This window comes from Mirounga leonina, unplaced genomic scaffold (genome assembly GCF_011800145.1).
Source record: "Mirounga leonina isolate KUSES-001 unplaced genomic scaffold, KU_Mleo_1.0 Mir_170, whole genome shotgun sequence".
NCBI lineage: Eukaryota > Metazoa > Chordata > Mammalia > Carnivora > Phocidae > Mirounga > Mirounga leonina.
Genome location: NW_023270433.1, coordinates 14141274 through 14167629, shown reverse-complemented (window position 1 = coordinate 14167629; position 26356 = coordinate 14141274). Strand labels below are relative to the sequence as shown.

The following is a 26356-nucleotide window of genomic DNA, read 5'->3' as shown; positions in this document are numbered from 1 at the left end:
GGAAGATTTGGGTATGTAAAGAAGGAAAATGATTTGATATGTTTGAAAGTCAGGGAAGGGTGGCAAGAGATAAAGCTGGAAAAGCAAGCAGAGTCCAGGATGTAAAAAATCTTGCATTTCACATAAAGGAGTGTAGGGCTATTTCTTTAGGCACCAAGAAGCCATGGAAGGACTTTGAGACCAGAAATAGCATCATTCATATACATTCATACTAAAGTGAGAGTGACTGATATATCTTCAATTGTGACTTGTCACTCGCTACTTTCCAAGGGCCAACCCCTTTGATAATAACAACAATTGAGAACCCTTATAAAATGCTCACAGTGTGAAAAAGACACCTTGCTTTCATTAACTCTTTTAAACCTGTAACAACCCCGTGTGGTGGGTTGATATCTTACCATCATCATCCTCTTTCTCCTCATTTTACAGATGAAAAACTGAGGTGCAGAAAGATTAACTAACTGGTCTTATGTCCTTTAAGTAAGCAATGGATCCAGAATTTTAAACTCAGGCACACTGGCTCTCAAGTCTGTGCTCCCACCCATTACACGACATGGCTTCATAGCAAAAGTCAAGCATGAGCCAGACTCCTAACTAGAGAAAAAGATGCAGGAGGATATGGTGGAAAGACCTCTGGGATGGAGTAAAGGTGACCTGAGTTCCAGACCCCGCTTAACCTCCGAATCTCTGTGGGATATTGAACAAGTTGCTTCCTCTCTCTGGGAAGCCATCTGAACCACAAAGTCCTTCTAGCTTTGATATGCTCTGGTTCTGGGGCTTTCTAGGAGTGTAGAAAGTAAATGTCCACAGTGCTAAATTATGCGAATGAAAATCAATTCTTGAAGCTTGGGCAGGAGGGTATGGTCTGGGATAAGGAGAGTTCTAGAGACCTCATATGGGGCCAACATTGCAAGATCCATCACTGACTAGGGGAAATGCAGTTATCTTCCTCCTGACCCCAGCCTAGCTATGCAATGACCAGCTCAGTTTCAGGCCATACGGAAACAGAAAGATCTTTGAGAGGTCATGTTACAAATCAATGGTTTTCACTCTTACTTTTAGCTATTTTTTTTAAATCTTGCATGTAATGTAATATAAAAAGCTGATTTTTAAACAACAATGTTTTATTTGTCTGGATTGATTTTATGAATAGAGATTATAACCTTTACTTATTACAAAGTCAATCAATAAGAACAAGGCAGTTTTGATTAAATAAACAGGATGCTTAGGTTGATATAAAACTATAATTGTCATCCGTAACCCCCGACTTCCCTTTTTTGTGTTTATCAAAACAGCCTGATAATTTTCATTAGCTTTGGTTGTACAGTATATTGAAAACCCTGTTAACACAGAGGAGTAGCTGCAACTGCTGACAGGTTTAAAAAAGAAGAAGAAAGATGGTTTTGCAACCTCTGGCTATTCTTCCAAGTGCTACAGAGATTTAAAAGGAGGCCAGAGACACTTACGTGAAATATACAAAATGTCCTATTCCAGATCCCATCCACGATGTAAAGGTTCATTCATTCATCCATTTAACCAAAAATGCCTGGTGAGTGCCTATGTTGTGTTTGTCATTGCATGGAGGATGTGAAATTAAAAACTTCAGCATGTGAGAGATGGACAGACAATGAATAAAATAAATACGTGGATTCTGTAGTGTGACTGTGACAAGGGGATAGGAATAAAGCAGAGAAGGGGCTGGGGACTCGGGGGTGGAAGGTGGTTTCATCTGAAATAGGTCAAGGTTTTCGCACTTGGAAGGTTTGAGCAGAAGTCCCAAAGGGGGGGCAACTGGCCAGAGGCTGGGGAAGGGCATCTAGCCAGTGCCGTGGCCCTGGTACCCGGCCGGTCCCAGGAAGCACAATGCAGCTGAGCAGCTGGAGGACCTGAGCAAAGGTGAGAGCAGAAGGAAACAAGGTCAGAGGGGAGGAGGAGAGGCAATGGGGCCGGGCAGATCATGCTGGGTCTGGGAGGCCATTACAATGACTTTGGCTTCCATGAGGAAGCCATCAGAGATTTTTAAGCAGAGGAGTGACGGTGTCTGCCACAAGTTTTTAGAGCATCACTTGGGATGCCAGGTTGAGAACAGAGTGTAGGGAGTAAGGATGGAAGCAGAGAGAAGGGGGGGGGGGGTGTTTGCAATAATCCAGGAGGGAAGGTTGTTGGCTCAGACCGGGTGGTGGTGGAAATGATGACAAATGATGAGATTCTGGATGTGCTTTGAAAATAGACCTGATAGGAGACTCTGACCAATTGGATATAGCCTGTGAAGGAAAGAGAGGAGTTGGGGTGACCTCAAAGTATCTGGCTAAACAGCTGGTAGGGTGAAGCTGCAGTTCATCCTACCCTGGATGGGAAGACTAAGAAGGAGTAGGTTTGGGGTGGCTGTGGATGGGGACTTCACTCTGGGGTGTGCCAACTTCAAGGTGCCTAGAAGAAGTCTAAGTGAAGCTGGCCAGATGAGTCTGGAGGTCAGGGAAGTAATCCAACCTGGAACCATCCTTGGGGAATCATCTAGTGTACATGGTGCTTGAAGTATGAGGAAGACAGCATGGGATCACTGATGCAGTAGGTGAGGACAGGGAAGAGGTCCAAGGGCTGAGCCTGGCACTCCCAGCATTAAGAGGTCAGAGATTGAGAAGCAACCAGCTAGCAGACTGTGGACCAGCAGGTGGGGGGATGCAGAGTGGAGATCAGAGGGCTGTTCTGGAGGCCCAGTGAAGAAACTGCTTTAAGGAGGAAGGAACATTCGTGTCAGCTGAGTCAAAGCTAACAGGACAAATACAACGCAGCCTGAGACCAGACAGCTGACCTTAGCCAAGCAGAAGTCACAGGCCATTGGTGACCTCGGTAAATGCAGTTCTGAGAGAGTGGTGGAAATAGGAGCCTGACCAGCTTATTACAAGAGGGAAACAGAACAAAGGGCAGCAGTAAAGACCAGTTCTGCCAGAGTTTTTGTTATGAAGGAGAACAGAGAAACAAAAAGGCAGATGAAGGGACAGGTGGAATGGGGTTGGTTGGTTGATTGGTTGGTTGGTGGGGGTATTAACACGGGAGAAATCTCAGCATTTTGCACCCTAATGTCAGTGATCCAGGAGAGAAGGAACATGCCATGAGGCAGGCAAGAAAGGGACAGTTGCTGAAGCCATATCCTTGGTGTGCAGAGGAGGAGGGTTGTTCTCAGGAGGGGCCATGCTTCTGCAGTAAGAGGAGGGGGGAAGTCAAGGAGGCATGAGCACACTGAAGCAGGACAGCCGTGGATGCTGGAAACCTGTGGAAGCTCTCCTCCCCTTGCCTTTATATTCTCTGCGTTAAGTGGGGAGTAAGTGCTCAGGCGAGAGGGAGGGTGTGGAAAAGTCACCTAGAAGAGAGGGAGAGTGGATGGGCCGGGAAACGGATCGTGGTTGCCAGGCAGCGTAAGGACCCCTGGGAGATCTGTGCTCAGGAATCCAAAGGGAAGAGGCCAGGGTGGCTGCTTGCTTTCCTCCAGACACACTTGGCCGCTTGGGGGCAGGCACCAAGTAGGTGGAGTTGGTTATGACCAGGTTGGTGGTTCTGCCAAATAAACGTGAGAAGGACAGGCATCAAGGCCATGGACTCCGGAGACGAGACCCCTGGTTACAAATCTTTGACCCACCATTTACCAGCTGTGTGACCTTGAGCAAGTTAGGTAACCTCTCTGTGTTTCCATTCCTTTGCCAGAGTCTCAAGTGAAAGTTCCATGAGCTAATATACATACAGTATTTAGAAGAGTGCCTGGCACATTAAAAGCTCTCAGTAAATGTTAGCTTCTATTATTATCAATACGAGTTGAGGCAGCCAGCAAAGGAGGTTCTCGGCCAGTTAAAATCCTGTTTGTCAGAAAACACCTGTGAAACGTATCCTGGAGCATTAGGAGATATGAAACAATATCATTTGCGAAATCTCATCCAGCCCATTTCTGTTGGATTCACCTTCAGTACACCCTGTCTCTCTTATTTTTTCATGCAGAGGCCAAACATTAAGCTTCAGTGTCCCCTCTGACGCTTTATCTGCCGTCAGCCCTGCGACAACAAGCGGTCAGTCATGAAGCCCCCGAGCTGTACGATAACACCGCGTTATCACGAGATACGCTGGGCGCTGCACCGCTGACCATTACACCGTGAAGAAAGCAGCTACCTGGAACACACCTGAGCCTCGCCTGGGATTTTAGCTGACCTTAAAATCCAATTTTATCTCAGCTCCAGAGTGCTGGGGCTGTATATACGCCCATATGCTTTCGGATGAGCCGACTTGCGCAGGAGCAGTTCTTGAAGAGAATTTTTCAGCCAGCATCTCACTAACAAAAGACCCATTTATAGTCGGTCCGGGGGTATTGCCAGAGGAAAGGAACTCTGGAGCAGGTTGGTGGTGAATGCGGGAAAAGCGTGAAAGTTTTTTTTCTAGTGTTTCTATTTTCTGGGTAGAACAGGAAGGAAGGCCCTTTCCAAGAGCGGGGGTGGGGGAAAGAGCCCAAGGGAACCGAAGCCCCTGGAAGCCAAGCGCTTTGGCTCCCTGTGGGGTCTACGACGTGTTAAGTTCAGAAAATGCTACCTTTGAAGATGTGTGTTGTTTTGCACAGAGGTTAGAAGCACTCTGGAACCAGCTGTGTGTCCTCCGCATGTCCTTCGACCTCAGGGTCTTCATCTGAAAACTGGGGATAATGACGGTACCTATTTCATAAGGTTGAGCTGAAAATTAAATGTGTGAAAATATGGGCAGCCTGGAGAGCAGAGTAGGATAACAGTATCAGCTGCCACTCTTCTTGTTTTCTGAAAATTTAAATTACTTCTCTACTCTGAGGTGGGTTTCTGGAGTGCCGGAAACATCTCCTTGGGATCCTACGGTTGCTCTGACCCCCATGATCAGACCTAGATTGAACGCGCCACCATGGTCTGGGAAAGAAGAAATGAGCCTTTGCAGGGGTGGGGTGGAGCTGCAGTAGGATCTTCCGTGGGGGCTCATTCAGGAACGTTCGGGGAGGCTCCAGTGGAGCAGCAAAAGGGAAAGGAAGAGAGACCACATGTGGGGGGATTTGTTCAGAGGATGGCCCATGGACCAGCCATAGCAGCATCCCAAGGGCGCTTAGTAGGAATGCAGAATGCCAGGCCCCGCCCTGAACCCAGTGAACCAGAGGCAGTATTTTAACTAGATCTCCAGGTGATTCCTGGGCAGGTTGAAGTTTGAAAAGGACCAGCTCTACTCAGTTAACCCACTGCTCAGTGACAGTGCGTGACAAAGGGTGGTTCTGAACCCAGGTGGTCCGGTTGCAAAGACTGTGCCCTTTCCATCACCTTGAGCGCAATGGCAGGACAGGGAGCTGCATGAGCTCAGTGTGGGAACAGAAGGGAGAAAAGGGGAGCATAGGCCAGGAATCCCATAGAACATTCCTGTAACCCAGAACAGGAACCCAGCAGTACTACCTAATCCGCTAATTACTCATTCAGCAAACATTTCCCAAGAGCACCTATTCTGTGCTAGAACTGGGGTACAGGGAGGAATGTCACTATTCCTGTGCCCAAGAAACTTAGACCAGGCGGGGGCCGTGGAAGAATGAGCCATTCCTGTGCCCACACACTCCAACCCCACTTCTCCATCTGTCAGTCCCTCGCTTCTCTGCTCCTCCCTCCCACCTTCCCGTCCCCTCCTCTGCCCTGTTCTCTCTCTCTTACAAGGACCCAACTGGACACCTCCAAAGAGAAGCAGCAACAACTATCATCCGCATGGTTGCTCTGCTGGAGAACAGAGCCCAGCCAGACATGGTGAACCCACACCTTCTCTAGAAACTGGATCTCTGGCATTTCTGTAGGTTTCTAAAAGCTGAGCCTCCGACTCTTGGCACCAGAAAGATCACGGCCAGATGAGGCTCCTCCAACTGACTCTGACATCCTTTCTTTGGCTCAGGCCGCCCTGCTCCCAGGAAGCAAGCAGAGGCCCCTTCCCAATGTGAACGCCTCCCCTCCAGAAGCTCAGGTGCACATGAGGGTGTTGGACTGATTCAGACCCAGCCACCCCAAGCAAGGTTGGATTCTGACTTTCAAAACCAACAAAATCAGTTGGAGCAAAAACAGGATGGGAGTACTCAGAGGGTGGAATGAAAGAGGTCAAGCTGATGGCAGCACTGAAAGTATTATTTTTGCAGGATAGCCCCAGGAAACAGCAAGAAAAGCAAACCCGAAGACAGCGGGGCGGTGTTCGGCCACAGAGTTAAAGGGGAAAAGCAGGTTACAAAGCAGAATGAGCCCAGTTAAAGATACAGCAAGAATATGTACACACACACGTGTACACAGAAACATCCAGAAGGCGGGAAGTGTTGATCTGTGCTGACAGTAGGGTGGCTTGATGCCATTATGGAACAAAACGGGCAGGCAGGCAGAAGAGAGGATGCTTCTGCCTCCCACTTGCTGCCGGTGACTTGATATGAGCCATGGGTTGACCAGGCAGACATCTGCACGTGGACCTTCTCTTTGCTTCCAACGTGTTGCAAAAGAAATTCCCTGTTTCTTCTGTATCTTTCTTCCCTGTGATTTTTATGAGCTCCAACAGGATAGTAAACTCCATGCCTATCCAGCCTGAACCCCTAACTTCATAGCTAGATCATTGACAGTTGCAAAAACAGGACTCTGCTGGTTCCAGAAAGCAGAAGTGGTCTGTGTTGGAAAACAGCTTTGCCGTGCTCTTTTGGCCAACTGAAAGAAGATATGACCCTGGGGTGGGGGGCGGGGGGGGGCAGCTATGGACCTAAACAAAGAGCCTTCATATAAAACCAGGACGTACATCTCCCAATATTTCCTGTTTAAGACAAGACTGAGACATGATGTTACTTTGTCTCCCAGAGTCCCTGAACTTCACCCTGATTGAAGGGGGAAAAAAAGTCCCTGCTCCTAAGAGCAGTCTTCTTCCTTTCTGGGTTAACTTGGCCCCACAAGAGGCTATCCTGAACAAGAAAAAGTGCCTCAGTGCTAGGACTATAACAATAGGAACAACAGCCATAATTCACAGAGCGCCTCACACGTGCCCCGCACTGAGCAGCGCTGGGCATAAGTTATCTCTGTAAGCCCTCACACCCAAACTAGTTATCACCACCTGTTTGCCAAGTAAACTGAGGCTCACACAGCTAGTTGGTGAAAGAACCAGAGCTCAGTGCGGATCCGCTGACCCTGAGCCTCGTCCTCTGCTCTGTGCATCCCCTTCCCAGCTACCATCACTGAGACATGAGCAGTGGTCCCCCTGAGTCACGGGGTGATGGGCTATTTTTACCTTCTCCTCTTGGCTTAGGTATACTTCTTAGATATCCTACAATAAACACAGGTTACCTTTGAAATAAGGTTTAGAAAATTAATGTCGAATATTTTTAGCAGAAAAGGAAAAGGAAAGCTGGACCCAGGTTTGCCCCCAGAAAGGATGGTTGTGGGTAAGGAACCTGTTGTGCTCCAGCCTGGGGCAGCCTTGTGCTGGGGAGGGCATAGAGAGAGGTGCCCATGGCCTACAGAGGCTCTCTGCAGCCCCTGAGGGGCTAAGCCCATTAATGAAGGTGACCCAAATAATTTCCTATCTAAGGCACACAAATTGTTTAATGTCTCAAACCCACGCCACAAGGCAAGAGTGAGCGAGTTGTTTTTGATTGACTGAGAGTGTTTCTTGATACAATCAGCTCTCCTAAGCCATCAAAGTGTGACTTTCAGGGGACTGCTTCTCTGGTAAGCCCTGTGGGGGCCTTTTCTCTCCTTTCAGGAAGCCCAGATCTGGCAGGTGACTTTGCCAGGTGCACCTCAGTCCCCCGCAACTGTTTCTTATCAGCTCAAGAGATCGGCACAGGGAGGTGGAGGGTGACGCTGTGGTTGGCTGTCACTGCAGGAGATAGGGACAGAACTGGTCAGAGTGTGCACTCAGTGACCATTTCACAGGGTCTCCATGATGGTTCCTCACATCACCAGGTTAGAGCGGTGGGTGGCCTTCAGGCTCTCAAGCCCGCTGGTTACAGAATACCTACAATTCTCCAGCTGTAGTCAAGGCATCAAAGATCCAGAAAGAATGAATACAGTGACCAGTGGGAAAGCTGTCCTTGTCCCCAGTGCTCCCCACCAGAAGAGGTGCAGCCCCTTCCTTATATTCTAGGTGGAAAGCTCAAAGCTGAACCGGGCAACCGATTGAATTCCAGGCAGACTGGTGTCCTGGGCACCGTCCAGGAGTGAACGACCCTAGCAGGGTTATTTATGGCCCTTTACCTGATGGTTTTTGGGGTTAAGTATTGCCCTCGGTGCTCTCACCAATCACCCTACTACAGATGGAGTTTTACTTTGGGTGGTAAAACGGTGCCATCAGAATGACAACATACGGATCTTTGTGTGGTCTCATCCCCCTGCAGATCCATGGCCAGACAGCCAGCCTGCTATTTCTATACATCAGTTTAATATTTTGTGGAGGCAGATGGGACCTCCCTTGATTAGCTTTGCCTGATAAAAACTCATAAAGAACAAAAGAGGAATGTAGAAGAAGAGAGTCACACTTCTTCACAGGAAGAATTTCGAGGAACTTGGAGACCATCTGCTCCCAGTCTGTACCTACCACAGACCTCACTGACCAGGCATGGAACTTCTTCCCACTGAGCCCAAACTCAGCTTCAGAGTCCTCATCAACATCACACATCAGACTGCAACCATCATCCAGTTGGAACGGGCACACAGGATGAAACTGATTTGACATCCCCGATAAAATCCAAACCTATCCTTTTACCGGTGGAAAAAACAGGCTTAGACAAGAAAAACTCTGGCCACAGTCAGTCAGGAGGCAGTGAGGATCTCGGACTATCTGAACTCAGCTCATCTACGGCACCAGATCCGCATTCTCGAATCTCAGAATCAGGGTGGGCACGAGGTAAGAGAAAGATTGGGTAAAAAGTCACCCTCTGGAAAGAACATTTCCTTGGCTTGAGTTGACCAGGGGTTTAAATCTTACTTTGGGTAAATGGCTTCACAATCTCTGGTTCTCAGTTTCCCAATAATGATGTCTACCTCATGGAGCCATTGCAATGCCCAGATGAGATAGTATTGGCATAGTGCTCAACAAAACTAGGTAAACTGTATACCTTGCATTTTCTCCCTGCTAATACCAGGCTCCTAACACCTGCCTCTTCCCTCCATGCCTCCTTCCCAGCCACAGCACCTCGTGTTCTCTTGATTGCCATTGGTGATGGATGGGGCTTTGGTTTCCATGGTTGTCCGGACCTGTTTATTGGACAGATGGTTTTCATTGCCCAAAGGTCTCTGCTGAGAGTTGGCAAGGGCTGGGGCCACCAAGGCTGCATTTCCAAGACACCTGGGCTCTATTCACTCCAGAGGGTGCCTCGGGGATCCTCTCAGATTCCCTTTGTCAGTTCCCGGGTAAGGGTGGTAACATTTTCCGGAAGCTCCACACAGACTCAGTGTCAAGTGCCAACTGAGCAAATCATCACTGACTCCAAAAGGCTTCTCTGGCTCTTCCACTAGCTCATGAGCTCCCCAAGGGCAAGGCCTAGGTCTTGTTCAGCTCTGCACCTCCTGTTGTCCACATCTCTTGGCGGGTAGCAGATGCTTGTGGTGAACTGCATCACTGACCCCAATTCTCCACACCTCCCTGTGCCCACACCCTTCACTCCCTTTATCTTATAACTTTACAATTCTCTCACTATAGGCAGAGCTTAATTCCCCACCCCAGGCCTGGCCATGTGACTTGCTTTGACCATACGGATGTATATTATTTATCTTTTGCTGCATAACAAATTTTCCCCAATTTAGGAGCTTAAAACAACACATATTTCTTTCCTCATGGTGTCTGTAGGTCAGAAATCTCGGCATACCTTAGCTGGGTCCTCTGCTTTAGGCTCTCTCATAAGACTGCAATAAAGGCATCAGCTGGCCCCTAGTCATCTCAAGGCTCAACTCGGCAAAGCTCTGCTTCCAAGCTCACATAGTTTGTTGGCAGGACCCAGTTCCATGCAGACTGTTGGCCTCCATACCCTGGAACTTAAGATATAACCCCCGGGGCAAGGTGGGGCCCAAATGGACTGAGGTTAGGTTTCTCCCATTTAGCAAACTGGGGGCTCAAAATAAAAGCTCAGTTCAGATAGAAGACAAGAAGCTGTATAATTCAGTTCTTGTCCTGGGCTTGACTGTTACCATGGTCAATGCGTATGGAAAGCACTCAGCCCGATGCCTGGATGGTTGAGAGCTGGTACTGTCACACCTCCTGGGGGGAGCCCCTTGCCCTCCAGGCTCTCTCCTGTCCCAACCCTTCATGTCCAGTTGGTACCCAGGGTCCCTGGGATGGCAGCAAGATGGGGAGATGAAGTGCATTGGCTCACTAGTCTTTGCGCCCCCAGTGATCTTTTATCCAACCCCAGGTGAAGAAATCACTCCTGTCCTGCTAACCCCAGAAGCTTGTTAATGCTACTCTAAAAATTAGAGCAGCATTAACTTGCTGACAGTGACTCTTTGACCCTGGAAATCAACTTGGAGTTTGTCTATTTGCTCATCAGTTAATTAGTTAGTTGGTTTGCTTACTTTGTAACAGCGAAACTCTGTGAGACACCATTCGTACAGTTCAAACTTCAAGGTGCTCACGCACCACATGGGGATCTTGTTAAAATGCAGGTTCTGATTCAGAAGCCTGGAAGGGGGCCTGGGTGCCACAGTCCTAAGAGACCCCCAGGTGATACTGATTGTGCTGATCCATGGACTACACTTAGAGGGTCTAAAGTCAGACACACTGGGTTTAAATCCCAACTCCCACTGTTGGTAGCTGTGTGACCTTAGGTAAGTTAATTAACCTCTCTGAGCCTCGATGTTTTCTTTTATTGAATGGGATTATGAAGCTTCCTGCCAACAATTTGTGTAGGTTATTAAAAATTATTCAACAGAGCCCTGGTGTGCCATGAGCATTCAACATGAGGACAGCACGGCCCCATTTCTGCAAGTGTAGGAGCACAACTTTGTCCCCAGTCCCAGGATCCCTCTCGTCCTGATATGCTAGTATTTGGTGAAAATGGAACCGTTCTGGAATGAAGACACAGGGAGAGAGAGGCAGTGTTTGTCTCTACTGTCAGTCTGTGGTCATCATTTCAGACTGGCGTGGAGCATCTTGCTCTCAGAGCTGATCTTGCCCAGTGCCCAGGCTTCTCCTCTTAAAGGAGCAGCTCCAGGTGTGTCTGTATTATTCTTTTTCTGCATTTGGCATGGATTTTAGGGCAATCGCCTGGCCTGGGATTGATTTGTGCCCCCGTGTCAGCCTGAGTCTCTCTCTGAGGTCCCCAGAGCCAGGGGCCGCTTTGCAGGACCCCACTGTGGAAATACAATTTCAGCTAAGTTACTGGAAATTAGATTAGATTTTATTACGAGAAGGAAAAAAGAAAAATGGAAACAACCAAAGGCTCAGAGGGGAAGGCATGTGCATGTTCAACAGACAAACCTGCAATGAAAAAGCCAGTTTGCAGCCTGACTCACCGACCCTGAGGCGCCAGGGAGCATCTGTCCAGCTTTGGGCCAAGAGGGGACTGGCTCAGCTGCCCCAGTGATGGCCCACACGAATGGAGGTGGCTCTCACCTCTGAGAGGCAGGGCAAGGCTCAGAAAATGCACTGGTCCTCGATGCAGACCACCGAAGCGCACATTGTCACCACCGTGAGCCTCCATGCCCTCCCCTGAACATTGGGATGATGCTAATAGCAGTACAAAGCTACGAAACAGTAAGTGAGATCCTACGTGTTGCCCACTATGAAGCATGAACTGGGTGATTGGAATAAGAAATACAAAATGGGAGCGCCTGGCTGGCTCAGTCAGTGGAGCATGCAACTCTTAATCTCCGGGTCATGAGTTTGAGCCCCACGTTGGGTGTGGAGCCTACTTTTAAAAAAAAAAAAAGAAGAAGAAATGCAAAATGTGTAATAAATACATTATATCAATATATTTTACATCATTGTCCTGTACATGCCTATGTGTACATAAACAGATAAAATTGGAAAACCATAAAGTATAAACAAAATTATATCCTTCCTGCATGTGTTAATAATTGCAAACACATATTGCACTTCCTATGTCCCTATTGCACTGTAAACACTTTACAAATATCAGTTCCTCCCTGTGGATCGTACCCATTTTATAGATAAGGAAAGTGAGACTCAGCTCTCCCTGAGTCATTTGCCTGTGCAGAGCCTGCCTTCAGATCCAGCCAGCCCTATCTGTTATGCTACCACATCTGGGAATTCCTGTTTGATTCTTTCCTGGTCAGAGACTGCAACGCTGATTTCATGACCATTAAAGGGTCTCTATCTACCATTTGAAAAACACCATTCTAAAACGTCCATGTGAATAAACTGTCCTTCCCTCAATACTGGGTGTGACCCTGACCAGGGTAGAATTTTTCATTTGCGCTCCCACCACCATCCCCTCCATCCTGGTTACTCAGCACTCTGCTGGACACACAGCAGTCCCCGAGAAAGACCTGACTGAGAAGCAGGTGCATATCATAAAGCTGTTTTTAGTAATCATAATAAAAGTAGTTGTTGAGCACCCATTATACTTCAGGTTAGAACTGGGCATTTTCATTCATCAGATCACAGCATTCTCATGGTAACCTATGAGGGAAGTATTAGAATCCCCCCATCACCACTAATACAGCTAAGGCTCAGAGGCATGAAGTGATGCCCCCAGGCTCACCCTGTCAGCAAGTGACTGCTCCAGGATTCAAGCCCAAAATGGACTGTAAACTCTGTGGCAGTGAACCTCAAAGCAACCCTTGGAAACTAATATAAACTCCAATATCCTTGAACTGTCAAATTTCCTCAGCATAACAGATGCACCTCATCCTTGTTATGGGAGGGTCTTCTCATCCTCAGAGCCAGTAGGCAGGGATTCCATCTTGGACATTAGGAAGACCCAGCCTTGAGTCTTGGCTCTGCCACTTCCTGATGAAATGACTTGGACCAGTCACTAAAACTTTCCAAGCCTCAGGGTCTTCAAATATAAAACAGAAACCATAGTAATAACCACGTCCTAGGTTTGCCCAGGACACGGGACATTGAATGCTAAAATGCGGAAATCCCAGGCAGACCAGGACAAGTCTGTCACCATAGATGGTGGTTGATAAGACCATTCATCCAACTGTATGTTCATTCAACAAATATTTATTGAGTGTCTTTTATATATCAGGTGCTGTTCGCAGTGCTGGAAAGAGAGGAAAAGGAAAAGATTCAAAGATTCTCTGCCTTCATGGAGCTTATATTCTAGCAAAAGTAGAATGACACCCTAAAGAAGCAAAATATTTAGCATGTCAAGTGACGATAAATACAATGGAGAAAAATAAAACAAATTATTCAACTAGCCCCAAACTGAAAACAAATCCAAATAGCCATTAGCAGAAGGACGGATAAGTAAGTTGTGGTCTATTCATACAATGTGTGGTGTACAGCAACAAAAACAAAGAGCTGTTGATACACGTGATGTGGATGAAGCTCATAGACCTTATGTTGAGCAAAAGGAGCCAGACACAGAAGAGTATATGCAAGAAGCTTCCATCTGTGAAGTTCTAAAAAGCAAAACTAAGAGATGGTGATTAAAGTCAGAAGAACAATTCCCTGAGGGGGTAATTACCTGACAAGGGCCAAAGGAAACTTTTGGGGGTGCTGGCGATGTTCTGTCTCTATCTGGGTGGTGGTCATATAAAGTACACTTATGTAAACATTTGTCAAAGTGACATTGGTCCAGGAAGTACATTTTATCATATGTACATTGCATCTCAATTTAAAAAATATTTTAAATAGCTAAATACAGCAGCAAAGTTGAAATGGGGGCCTGGTGGATAGGTTAGCAGAGTTCCTAGCAAAGAGTGAAAAAATCCAATTCTTGTTCAGTATATTGGACTATTTATCTGATGGCTTTCAGAAACCACATGGTGTGCAGCAGGGAGCAGAAGGCCCTCTCTTGCCTCTTTGGGCGTCTCTGTTCGGGTTCCCTCAACTAATCTCGAGAACCTGATACCTTTCTAGGAGGCCATTAGGGAAGGCTGTTCTTTAAGTGCCTTGACACTGGTCCTGAAATCTGGCTCATCAGTGAGCCTGGAAAGTTTCTGGCAGGACCACTCTGATGTGCTCTGCACCGTAAGTCCTAATCTCATGCCCCTGAGATTGTAGTGACAAAGATATATAACATTTTCCTATGCAATGGGCTTGAATTATCCCAGGGATAATGGAAAGGTATTTTTCATCTTTAGGGTGTTAATGAATATAAATGGGATTCCCAGCCCATTTCTCTGCTTTTTGTTCCCTCCGGGAAGTGAGATCAAAGGAGGAAAATTTCCAGGGGCAGAAGGGGAGAGGAGCCCCATATTCAACCCTCCCACCCAGGACACCCCCAAGAATAAGAAAGATTGCAACAATCCCAATGCCTTTCCTTTATGCCCAACTGGTCAAAAATTCCTCTAAGTAGAAAGTAATTGATTTATCACATGTTACAAGATTTTTTTAGCTACAAAGAGTTGCTAACCAATAAACTTTCCCAAGTGAACTAGGACCCAATAAAACCGCTTTTCTAAGATAGAGTACTTTTCTCTCTGCTCGTGGCTTTCTTCTGGGCAGTAAGGAAGGTGTTGTTCTTGGTCCAAATTAGTCCACATGCCTCAGGGAAATAATTCTGTCATCTCCCCAACTCTCATGCTCTGTTTATGATTGCCTCTGTAAAGACCCTATCTCCAAATAAGGTCACATCTGAGCTACTAAGCGTTAGGAATTCAACATATGTGAATTTTAGGGAACACAATACAACCCATAGCATGCAGCTATGGGCTATTGGACAGGGCAGGTCTAGCCAACCCCAATTCTTCCATTCTTCCTCCTTAACAACAGACTACCCTGATACCAACCCCTAGCTACTTTCTCTCACCATCCCTTCTTTCAGCAAATATTTATTGACCATATACTATATACCAGGCATAGTACTAGGAGCTGGGCAAGAGTAGCCACACTACCCTCCACCCCCACCCTCTCAGAGTCTGCATCTCCTGTGGCAAACCTGACAAGGAGACCAAACTCTTTTGAGTCAAAATATTTGCACAACCCACTGAGGTAAATGGAAGAGGCTACTTGTGGCTGAAGAAGGCAGATGGACTCAGGACCCACCTGGCTACCCCCAGAGCTGAGGATCTCAACATCTCAGCCCTCCTCCAACCCACTCAGAGCCTGTCAGCTGCCCAGCTCTAACGTAAGCAGTCAATTACCACATAGTATGATCAGCTCTGGGATCAGGGAAGCCCAGGGAATTTGAAGGATAGAAGAGGAGACCCAACCCTCCTTAGGAGACTCAGAAAGACTTCTTAGTTAGGGGGAAAGGAATTCATGGTAGTCATTAATTGATCATTAGTGTTGTTTATCAATACCCTATTCTTTCTTTCTAACAACCCAGAAATAGCACTTCCACATATCCTTTTAAAATAGTTTACCAGTTAGGGCGCCTGGGTGGCTCAGTTGGTTAAGCGACTGCCTTCGGCTCAGGTCATGATCCTGGAGTCCCGGGATCGAGTCCCACATCGGGCTCCCTGCTCAGCAGGGGGTCTGCTTCTCCTTCTGACCCTCTTCCCTCTCGTGCTCTCTGTCTCTCATTCTCTCTCTCAAATAAATAAATAAAATCTTTAAAAAAAAAAAGAAAATAGTTTATCAGTTAGATTTTGCTGTGTAACAAACCATCCCAAAACTTAATGGCTTAAAACAACAACCATTCATTTTAGTATGCGTTGGCAGTTTGGGCTGGGTTCATCTGGGCATTCCTTTAGCTGGTCTCACATATATTCTCCTGCAGCTACAGTCAGCTGGAAGGTTTACTGGGGGCTGGCTCGGTCTAACATGGCCTTACTCACATATCTGATGGTTGGTATTGACTGTCAGCTAGAGAGACAGGGGTGACTGAGCCATGTGTCTTCAGTAATCTAGGCTGGGCTTATTCACATGGGATCATGCAGCAGGGTAAAGAAATATGAGATTTGACCAAAACAGGTGCCTGTCCATGCTTGGATTCCCCCTACATCATTCCCTGTAATACCTACATCATTCCCTTGATATCTTCTCTGTTGAAGCTGACCTTCAGCTTTGGCATCCCAGTTACTATGCATCTCCTTTTCATTCTCTGTTCTCCATCTCCTAGCTTCCTGCTTCCTATATCAAGGTTAGAGCTACCCCTTAAGATATCCATTCGTGGCTTAGTCTTTGGGCACTTTCCCCATTAAACAGCCTCAATGAAGAGAGCCTGGCTCTGTAACCACCTTGACTCCAGCTTGAGTGGGAAAGATCCAGGATAAGGGTTCAGGCAAAGACTCCATGTATGTTATTGGAGTTCCGTGGAGCACAGGCCCCTGTGAAGGGACAAGATCTGTGAGGACTTGCTGAAGGAAATGGATTTGTGTTCATCTTGAAGTGTTAGCTAAGGAAGCAAAAGGAGCTGGGGCACTATTTCCTCCAAGTGATTTGTAGAAACAGACATTCTGTGGGATACTGATAGGTAAGAATTACATGAAAAGGGGGGTCATATGTCAGAAAAGGTTTTGGAAGTACTTGTTAGACAAAGGTAAGTAGGTACATTACTGTAAGTTGTCTCAGAACCTTTCCTGTACTAACTTGCATTGTGCTATCTCCCAGAGGAGAGCAGAATGTATAGTGTTCCTCAGACTTGTGGACCTTTGGAACCCTATTCTCATCACCGAGCATCTCTATTTATTGGTGTGCCACAGAACACATCTTTAGGGACTTCGTAAGAGCAAAGGCTGCAGTCCGGGCTTGGCAATATGTTTTTGAAGACAGCAAGTCAACTTCTCTAGAGCAGAGGGTTAGGAAAGATGAGTAGAGAAAAAACTGGAAGGATACATTGAGGCTAGACCATGAGCCAGCCCTGGATCTGGATCCAACTGAGATTCACCATCACTATTACCACCACCACCATTGTCACCATCGTCACTGTCATCATCATCATCATCACAGCCATCATCATCATCGTCATCATCACCATCATCATTGTCAATACCACCACATCATCATTACTTCCTCATTATCATCAACACTCCCACCATCATCATCATCACCATCATCATCATTATCACCATCATCACCATCATCGTCAACACCACCACCATCATAATTACCATCATCATTATCATCAACACTCCCACCATCATCATCATCATTATCACCACCACCACCATCATCATCACCATCATCCCCATCATCATCATCATCATCATCATTATCAAAAGTCTCTTCTGAAGAGCTCTATGATTCTGAATTGTAGCTAGGAAAAGAGCACTGGGCTGGGGTCAGACATATACATTTCAGTCCCAACTTTATCAATAACTGCACATTGTTGTATAGTTTTCAAAAGTCACTTAATCTCTCTAAGCCTCAGTTTCCTCAACTGGATAATGATGTGTGAAGCTTAAATTAAAAGAATGAATGAAATAATTTAAAAAATAATAATAAAAATAAAAATTAAAAAAAGAAAGAATGAGAAGATGATCTATCAATACTAAGCAGTGAGGATATTCTGTTCTCAATATTATTCTGTGCCTTCCTGATCTACCTTGTGCCTGATTTCTCAGGAATATTACCTAAAGTCAGACCTCAACTCCTGTGACACACTCTCAACATCCCTCCACCCTAGTGTGGTGGGAAAAATATGTGTTGAATCCTCCCAGGTTCTGTGACTTCAGGTGAGTTAACATCCTCCTCTGAACCTGTTTCCTTATGTGGAAAATGAGATTATATGTGAGTATTCAATGAGATCATGAATGTTAACAGCTTGATATCTAGAAGGTACTCCATGGGTGTTCATGCTGTCTCCCTTATGACTCCCTTTAAGAGTGGTATTAACATGGACCACCCAATATAATGCGAACACTACAACCCAAAGAGGAGAATCCAGGAAACCCTGGATGAACTTAGACTGGGGTACAGGTCTCCTGACTTTAGGGACTTCTGGATTAGACCACAGCAGCCCAACAAGACAGTAACCCCATCTTTCCTCATTTCCAGTGTATGAATGAATAAGAACTCATGCAAGAAAGCTCCTGGTGCAGACAGCTCTTAGAAGAGAAAGGGGGTCCCAACAACTGGAGACACAGGAAGGGGGAGAATAGTGTTATCTTGCCAAACACACACATGAAAGTGTCATTTGATCTGCACTTGCCTCAATTACAAATAGAACTTTCCTTTCCAACCAAAGTTACTTCGATAGCCCGCCTAATGTCCTCTGGAAGGGATTTGTGCCTTGCATGCATGAGTTGTTATCAATTTCCCCACAAAGGCCAATTTGGGGATACCAGACGGCGTGAGCAGAAAAGTTAAAATAAAATGCTAGCTAAACAGCTGTACACAAAGGGAGCATGTTTCCATCCATCGGTGGGTAAATGGGAGGCTGGAGCACTGATTGTGGGTGATCCTCTCAGGCAGAGAGGCAGGGTTCCAAGCCTGCCATGTAAATTGTGGCTCTGGAAGGGCACAGTGGGGGACAGTGTTTTAAGTGGAGAAGAATGCTGGTCCAGAAATAGGGAGACCTGAATTTGAGTCCCAGATCTTTCAATAGCTCACCCAAGCTCTTTAAATCAATCCAGTTCCCCAGTACACCATGCAAAGAGCAAAGGAAGGTGTGTGGGAAAAGATCATCACAATCACTACTATTATTAGTAATTGCTCTTATTCGTTTATTGAGTTCCTACTGTATGCCAGGCATGGGGCTGGGTAGAGACATGGTCCCAGCTATCTCAACATGTAGAACCTGGTAGAAGACACTGGGAGTAAACATTTAATTACATCTCCTATAAATTTTTTATATTTACACCATTTCAAATTGAATGGTGGTTACCAGGGCTGGACGTAGGAGAAATAGGGAGAGGTCGGTAAAAAGGTACCAACTTTCAGTTATATGATTACTAAGGTCTCAGGAACTAAGGCACATCATGTTGACTGTAGTTGATACTGTATTGTCTAAATCAAATTTGGTAGGAGAGTAATAGTGAAGGGAGAACGCCAGGCCAGAGAGAGGAGTTCGGGTACCACCCAGTGCCCCTCTCCCGCTCCCCGCAGGCCTTCATCCCCGCCATGGCCGATCTAATCCAGGAGAAGCTACAGGGAGAAGTGGAGAAATATCAGCAGCTACAGAAGGACTTGAGTAAATCCATGTCGGGGCGGCAGAAGCTTGAGGCCCAACTAATAGAAAATAATATCGTGAAGGAGGAGCTGGCCCTGCTAGATGGGTCCAACGTGGTCTTTAAACTTCTGGGTCCTGTACTGGTCAAACAGGAGCTGGGAGAGGCTCGGGCGACCGTGGGGAAGAGGCTGGACTATATCACAGCTGAAATTAAGTGATATGAATCCCAGCTCCGGGACCTCGAACGGCAGTCAGAGCAACAGAGGGAGACCCTGGCTTAGCTGCAGCAGGAGTTCCAGCGGGCGCAGGCAGCCAAGGCAGGGGCTTCTGGGAAGGCCTGACCCCGTGGTGGGGGGGAGGGGAGGGGAGGGAATGAGGCAGCTCTAGGGTCTATACTGTAGCTAATAAAATGTGAAAACACCTGGCTGTTTTCTGACCAAAAAAAAAAAAAAAATTTGGTAGGGGAGTAGAACTCAAGTGTTCTCACACACACAAAGGGTAAATATGGGAGCTGATGGAGGTGTTAATTAACTCGACTGTGGGAATCTTCACAATGTATATGTATATCAAATCATCACATAGTACACTTTAAAGACATTACAATTTTTATTTATCAATTATACCTCAATAAAGCTGGGGGGAAAAAGAGCGAACTAGGCAAAAAGATTGGTGGGAGAAAAATAAGACGAGAATTTTCAAGTAAAGGGAATATAAGTCAGACCTTGTGTTGAGCTCTTTATTTACATAATCACATTTCAACAATCCTTTGAAGTTAGTTCTATGATTATCCCCAATTTATGAATGAACAGCTGGGTCAGAAATGGCTAGGCCAGTCTGCCCCAAAGCACACACGTGTTTTGCATAAGTGGTGCACATGGGAGACCGGATCTTGAACCCAAGAATGTTGGACTCCACAGCCTATTACCTCGGCTGCTACATGCTACCATCTCCCAGACCATCTAGATCATCCTCCCCCTCCCCCTGGTCCTCACACTCACACCCTCTCCCTCCCTATAATTAGCTATTGTGCTATGAAATGCATACTACATAACAAGCAACCTCAGAATGCCGGTGGCCTACAATACTTGTAGGTAAGCAAGCATTCAGCTGGGATCTCTAGCCTCAGCTGGGCTTGACTCCTGGCTCTGGATTGAGTTCAAATATGCTACATATGTCTTCCTTCTGGACCCAGAGGCTACCCAGGGCATGTTCATTCCAATAGTGGATTACAGGAGTACAAGAGGCAGACCTAAACCATGTAAGCCCATTTAAAGACTCTGCTCATATCATGTCCACCAGCATTCCATTGGCCAATGCAAGTCATATGGCCAAGCCCAGAAAATATTGTTTGGAAAAATATATTCTGCAAACTATAGTGAGAAATACCACAAAGTCACATGGCAAAAGACATAACGTATGTAATGGGTTTACGTTATCCAATCTGCCGTGTACTCTGACACTGGGGCTCCTGACCCAATGCTAATGATGCTCCCCTGTCCTCCACATTGGGAAAGAGATGAAATGATCCCCTATTCGTATCTGTACCCGGGTTTCCCCATCTGCAGAGGTACTGATGATGATCCGCCAGGACCACTCCAACTCTGATACTTGCCTTTTCTGAGACCACGGGGTTGGAGGGCTATAGTTGATTGAGTGAGTCTGAGAACTGATGAGAGGTTGTCTAACATGAAAAGCTGGGCTTGGGGAGACTCCTGGGAGAGTTTCTGTCCTGCAGAGGGAAGGAAAAGGACCCATAAGCTAAACAAAGGGTTGTTACTCAAAGACATGGAGTGATTCTGCATAAAACCTGATGACTGTTGCCTGTCCTGACCAGCAGCCTGGGCACATGTTTAGATCCTAAGGACAGAGGAGGAGACTGGTTTAAAAAAAATTTCAAAGAGCTGGTCACTACACTCTGTGGTACACTGGGACCCAAACAACATTACTTTGTCCCCTCTCCCTCCAGAGCGCAACCCAAATGAGGAGCCACCTGCCTCGTGGCTCATCCCACCAGGGCTCACTCCTAGGAGGTATGCTCCTCCCCAGAGGTTGTTTGGTCCAAGTTCCCTTAAGGAAAGCTCTCAGCAGAGTGAAGAAGCACTGGCCGGGTGCCCTGACCAGAACAGTTCAGGGAAATTCCATGGTCACTTCCTTTTAGATATCATTTTGGTTCCTCTCCACTGACAAGCAGTGATAGAACATCACAGAATGGGAATTTGAGAGGTGGTCAGAAGACCTCTCCTCATTGGCCCCAGTCAAGCCCATCTCCGCCATGGCTCTTACATCACAGAGGGTCCTAGGTAAGCCACACTCACTTCCTCTAACGCTGACTTCTTCGTTTGTAAAATGAGGCACATAAACCTGCGGTGCTGGATTATTCTGCAGAAGGAGATACGCTGGACATAACGAGGCTGACATAAGGGATGTGCTCTGTAGGCCACAGCGGTGACTAGGAGGATGCCTATGGTGAGTCCTGGATCCCACCCAGGCACGGTCAACTCCATAGTGCCCCTCCTGAGGTACTATCTATGTGGAATGACAGTTTGTTGCCCCGCATCAGAGTGAACTGAGGTGTGAGGAACTAAATGGAGGAAATTTGTATTTTGGCAGTGGCCTCTGCCCATCTTGAAACCATGGTATGCAGACAGCCATTCTAGAGTTAATAGAGATAAATTCACGTTATTCATATAGGTTAAGTAGACCTTGTAATCAGCACATAGCACACGGCAATTAATACCCATCTCACGCATTGTGGTAGACTACAACAGATTGACAGCCCCAATTTTTCTTATATCCTTATATCTGTGCACCTTGACAACGACTTTGTAGCTCCTCTCACTGAAGAGGTAGAATCTATTTTGCACCCCTTGAAGCTGAGCCCAGCCACACGAATTTCTTAGAATGAGTTAGATATACAGTGTGTCCCTTCTGAGCCCAGGCCATAAGAAGCCTTGCGTGCTTCCACTCACTCCTTAACCCCTGCCATTCCTACAAGAACAGACTCAGGCAAGCCTGCTGGTCCCACACAAGGAGGAGCCACCCTGAAAGAGAGCCACCCAGCTACGCTGACTCAGGCTAGCCAGCTAGAGCAGGGACCCCAGCCAATCACACATGCATGAGACAATCCAGTCAGCATCAGCCTAACCAACCCAGATCGGCCAAACTAACCATCCCAGCACATATGCAATAAAGTCTTCTGTGCCACTGAAGTTTTATAGTTGCCTGTTGCGTGGCTTATATTATTGTAGCAATAAATAACAAGACACACACTAATATAGATCCATTGGCCACGGCTGCCTAGAGTTTTGTGTTAAGAAAGATTCACATCCAGGCTAAGCAGAGAAGAGTAGCATAATGGAGATCATGAACAGGGAAATAGGGAGAGACAACATACAGGAAATATATTTTCTATCTCTGAGTGGCATTTAGCGAAACAGGTATTTTTGGTTGGAGATAATTTTGCCTGTCTGCAGGCCCAACTTCCCAATAAGAATCACAATAAAAATGAAATCTAGAAGATCTATTTATTTCTTTGTAAACACCCTTGCCTGGAGTCAATTTCAAGACGGATCAATCACACGCTGCTTACTGGTAACTAATACTAGCATCCATCTCTTGATCTTTGTCCATATTTTTATTCATTATCTTCCCCCCCAACTCTCTCTCGATCTCCCCCCGCTCCCCTACAACAATCTTGTAACAGATATTTAACAACTGGAACTCATACAGGTAAGGGTAACCACGATGGCCCAAGATTCCATAATCATGTCCTTTATGAAATGAAAGACAAAGGACACAAAAAGCCTGATCATTGACTTGAAATCTCTGAAGACGTCTCATAGAGCAGACCAAGTTTGTGTGTCTCCAGAGGGTTAAGCCAAGAGGTCAGGGTTATAAGACAAGTTCTAAGACAACAGGGTTCTAAGACAACAGATTTCCTCTGCTCCACAGAAGGAAAACCTCTCTAACGAGCAGAGTTCAACGCCAAGGAGACTTCCTCAAGGCAGCCTTTACTGCCCCTCCCATGTCAGCTCTGAACCTACTTTTTATAAACTCATACCTCCCTGTACTTTGTCCACAGATTTCAATTGTATATCTGTATGAATATTTAATTATATCTCTCAACCCATTGGACTTAAGCTCCAGGGCAGAGACAGTGTCTGTTTTGCAAGAATTGCACGGGGACAAGCACCTGAATACTGCCTAAAAACCAGGACAGGCTTAGCAGAAGCACTGGTACTGCAGCTCAGCTTTAGAGAGAGCACGGGTATGATTCACGTGCGTGGCGGGAAGGGAGTGGGGTAGGGCATCCCAGGCCAAGGGAATAGGACAGGCAAAGGTAAGGGGGAGTAAAAAGCCCCAAGTAAGTGGGGTGGGAAGTGCCAGGGAGATGCAGTAGATACGGACCAGAAAGGCTTCCCATGTCCCTGGCTTCATATTCTACAGCTCTGTGAGTTTTACCAGCATCTTTAGAAAAGCCCAATCACTAATAGAGTCGTTACACAAGAAAGCATGTCACCCGGGGTCTAAGGAGATAGTTAGCAAGAAAATCCATACAACCCTGGCAAAGTCACATGCAGAATATTGCATTTCGTTTGGGGGCATCTCATTACCAGGCCGAAGCAGACAAATTGGAGGCAGTTCAAAAGCGAACAAGAAAAAATGATTAGGGAAATGGAGAAATTGATCAAGGCAGAAGATTAAAGGAAATAAATGTATGTGCATGCGTGTGCGTGTCTGCCTGGGTGTGTGTACATGCCCGTGTGTGTGTGTGTGTGTGCGCGTGCATGCGTGTGCATGTGTGTGGAAGCTAGGAGGGGCCAGGGCAGCAGCCAGCAGCACTGTGCAGGGGAGGAGGGCCGGAAAGGAGGAGGGAGCCTGGGACAGAGCATGGGGCTGGCCTGAGGGCCGAGAAGGGCACAGGGGCAGGGGTGAAGGTGGGAAAGTGGGCATCCAGCTTGAGAGTGGGGCTAGCAAGGGGCACATGTGTGTGTAACAGAGGAGGCCTCTGTTGCTGGCTGCCAGGATCTGCCTGGGGATTCGCCCCTACATTGAAGGGCCTGGCATGGCTCCTTTAAAGATTCCTCAGTCGTGGGAAATACTTGGAGAGCAGAGAGCTCAAGAGAACAGGTTCAGGGTTTGGAATCCACCTTCTGCCATCACATGTCCTGTGTGATGCTAAGCAAGGCCCTTAACCTCTGTGGGCCCTGGTTTCCCCCAAGGATGCTCAGCACTCATGGGCCCATACTGCTGGTTCCTGCCTTCCTAAGAGGCATACTTGGCCTCCCTGCAGATGTAGCTGGGGTTCCATTTTCTATTCTTGCCTGGCCCAGAATGAGGCTCTCCTAGGTTGTGACAGGAGGTGCTCATCCTTCTCAGTGACCTCATCTCTCTTGAGTGCGATCCGTGACTCCCCTTAGAGACATGGATTTGAAGTGCAACACCACCCCCGGGCCCTGCGCAGCCCTGGGAGGGCCCACCTCCCCGCAGCGGACCTTGAATTGGGGCCCGAATCCCATCTAGAATCCACCAGTGACTGCATGAAGTCAGATGCCTTGCTGAACCTCTCCAGGCCTCGGTTATCCATCCACAAAGCGGGCAGGTGGGGTCTGCCCCTCCAGGTAGCTGTGCAGACAGAGTCCGCATGTGAGGGACATGGAGCACAGAGCCAACACACAGATCACCCCCGACGCAACTACTCTTGCTGAAAGTTCAGCTCCTTGTCTCAACCAAGAGCTCACCTGCTCCAGCAGGCTCAGGCTAGACGCCTCCAAGAATCCTGGATCCTCCTCTATTCATGTTGACACCAGTCCGTTTCTTACTCACAGCTTCTGAGGACTGTTTCTCCATCCCCATCTCCTGTCTCCTAGGCCTGGACCATGGATGTAACTCAATGGCACATTTCCACCCAATCTGGCCTCTGTGTCCATTGCTTATCCACAGATGGGTCTTCCTGAAGCACAAGGTCCAAGTACATCACTCTTTCAATGGCTCCTCATGGACAGCAACAAATATAAATGCTTCAGTCTGGCATTCAGCGACCCTGACCTAGCCCTGAGGCTCCTTCCTCTCTGTGACTCTTTCCATCTGTGCCTCCACTCCCTGCCAACCCCCTACACACACACACATACACACACACACACACACACGGCCGACCCTCTAGCCACAGCTAACTTCCCACTGGTCCCGGAACTTGCCACGTGCCTTCACTTCCTGACTTGAGCTCACACTGTTCCATCGCCCCAAATGCCCCAGCCCCTCACACAGTGGTAGGTTACCCCATCTTCCAAGCCCCTCAGCTCTTTGTCTATGTTCTAATCATGTACTCTCACATTCAGCAAATGTTAGAGCATCTACCTTGTGCCATTTGCATATTGGAGACGAAGCATATCTCTTCAACTAAGTTGTGAGCTCCCTGAGGCCAGGAATTGATTGGGTCTCTTCATCTTTGGGTCCTGGGATAGATATGCCATGAGATGGAACAGATCTCGGTTCATGCAAGCAAGAGAAAGGATTGCACAAAGCAGGAACTGCATGGGATCCACGACCGTGGTATGCTGGGGTATCAGTGCAAGGCCAGAGTCTGGAGCTGGGATCTGGCAAGCCTTGAATGCCACACTCAGAAGTTCCATTGTTATGCTAGGGGCATTAGAGAGCCTCATGGAGCTGCTTTCCATGGCCCAAAGGTACCATTGTCTCTCTGCATCTTTGCACCTGCCACTCGCCCCAGCCAGAAGAGTCTTTCCCTATTCCCTCCCTGGGATAACTCCTCATCATCCCACAGGCTCCAAGGAAACATCTTTTCCCCAAGAGGCCCTTCCTCACTCTTCCCCTGGTTTGGCTCCAATGTTCCTGTCCGGTTGTGGACTGCTGCTGTGCTTATTTCACACGAGCCTGGTTGATAAGGTCTCCTCCCCAGGGTGGGCCCACGGGGTAGAGGGCAACAACATCTCCCCCAAGCAGTGGATGAAGGAAGGCTTCTTGGAGGGGGCGGTGCATAGGATGAGCAGGAGTTAACCAGGCAAAGAGGGAAGGAGATGTGAGATGTGCCTGCAGAGAGGACATGCTCCCTCCCTGGAGGTAATAATGGAGCCCAGGAGGCTGAGTAAGGGTGCACAAAATGTGCACTTGAGGGGACAGGTGGGGGTCTCGGGAAAAGAGGCCTGAAGATGAGAGAGAGAG

The 26356-nt window shown here is 47.2% G+C and overlaps 1 long non-coding RNA gene and 1 pseudogene across 1 annotated transcript; both read left to right on the top strand.

Moving 5' to 3' along the window:
- The first annotated feature begins 1335 nt into the window (after nt 1-1335).
- Nucleotides 1336-5952, top strand: LOC118018201. Its single transcript, XR_004681323.1, has 3 exons — nt 1336-1549; nt 3991-4382; nt 5694-5952. It is a non-coding gene; the product is annotated as an uncharacterized LOC118018201 (long non-coding RNA).
- A 13099-nt stretch (nt 5953-19051) lies between these two features.
- Nucleotides 19052-19515, top strand: LOC118018200 (annotated as a pseudogene).
- The last annotated feature ends 6841 nt before the right edge of the window (nt 19516-26356 follow it).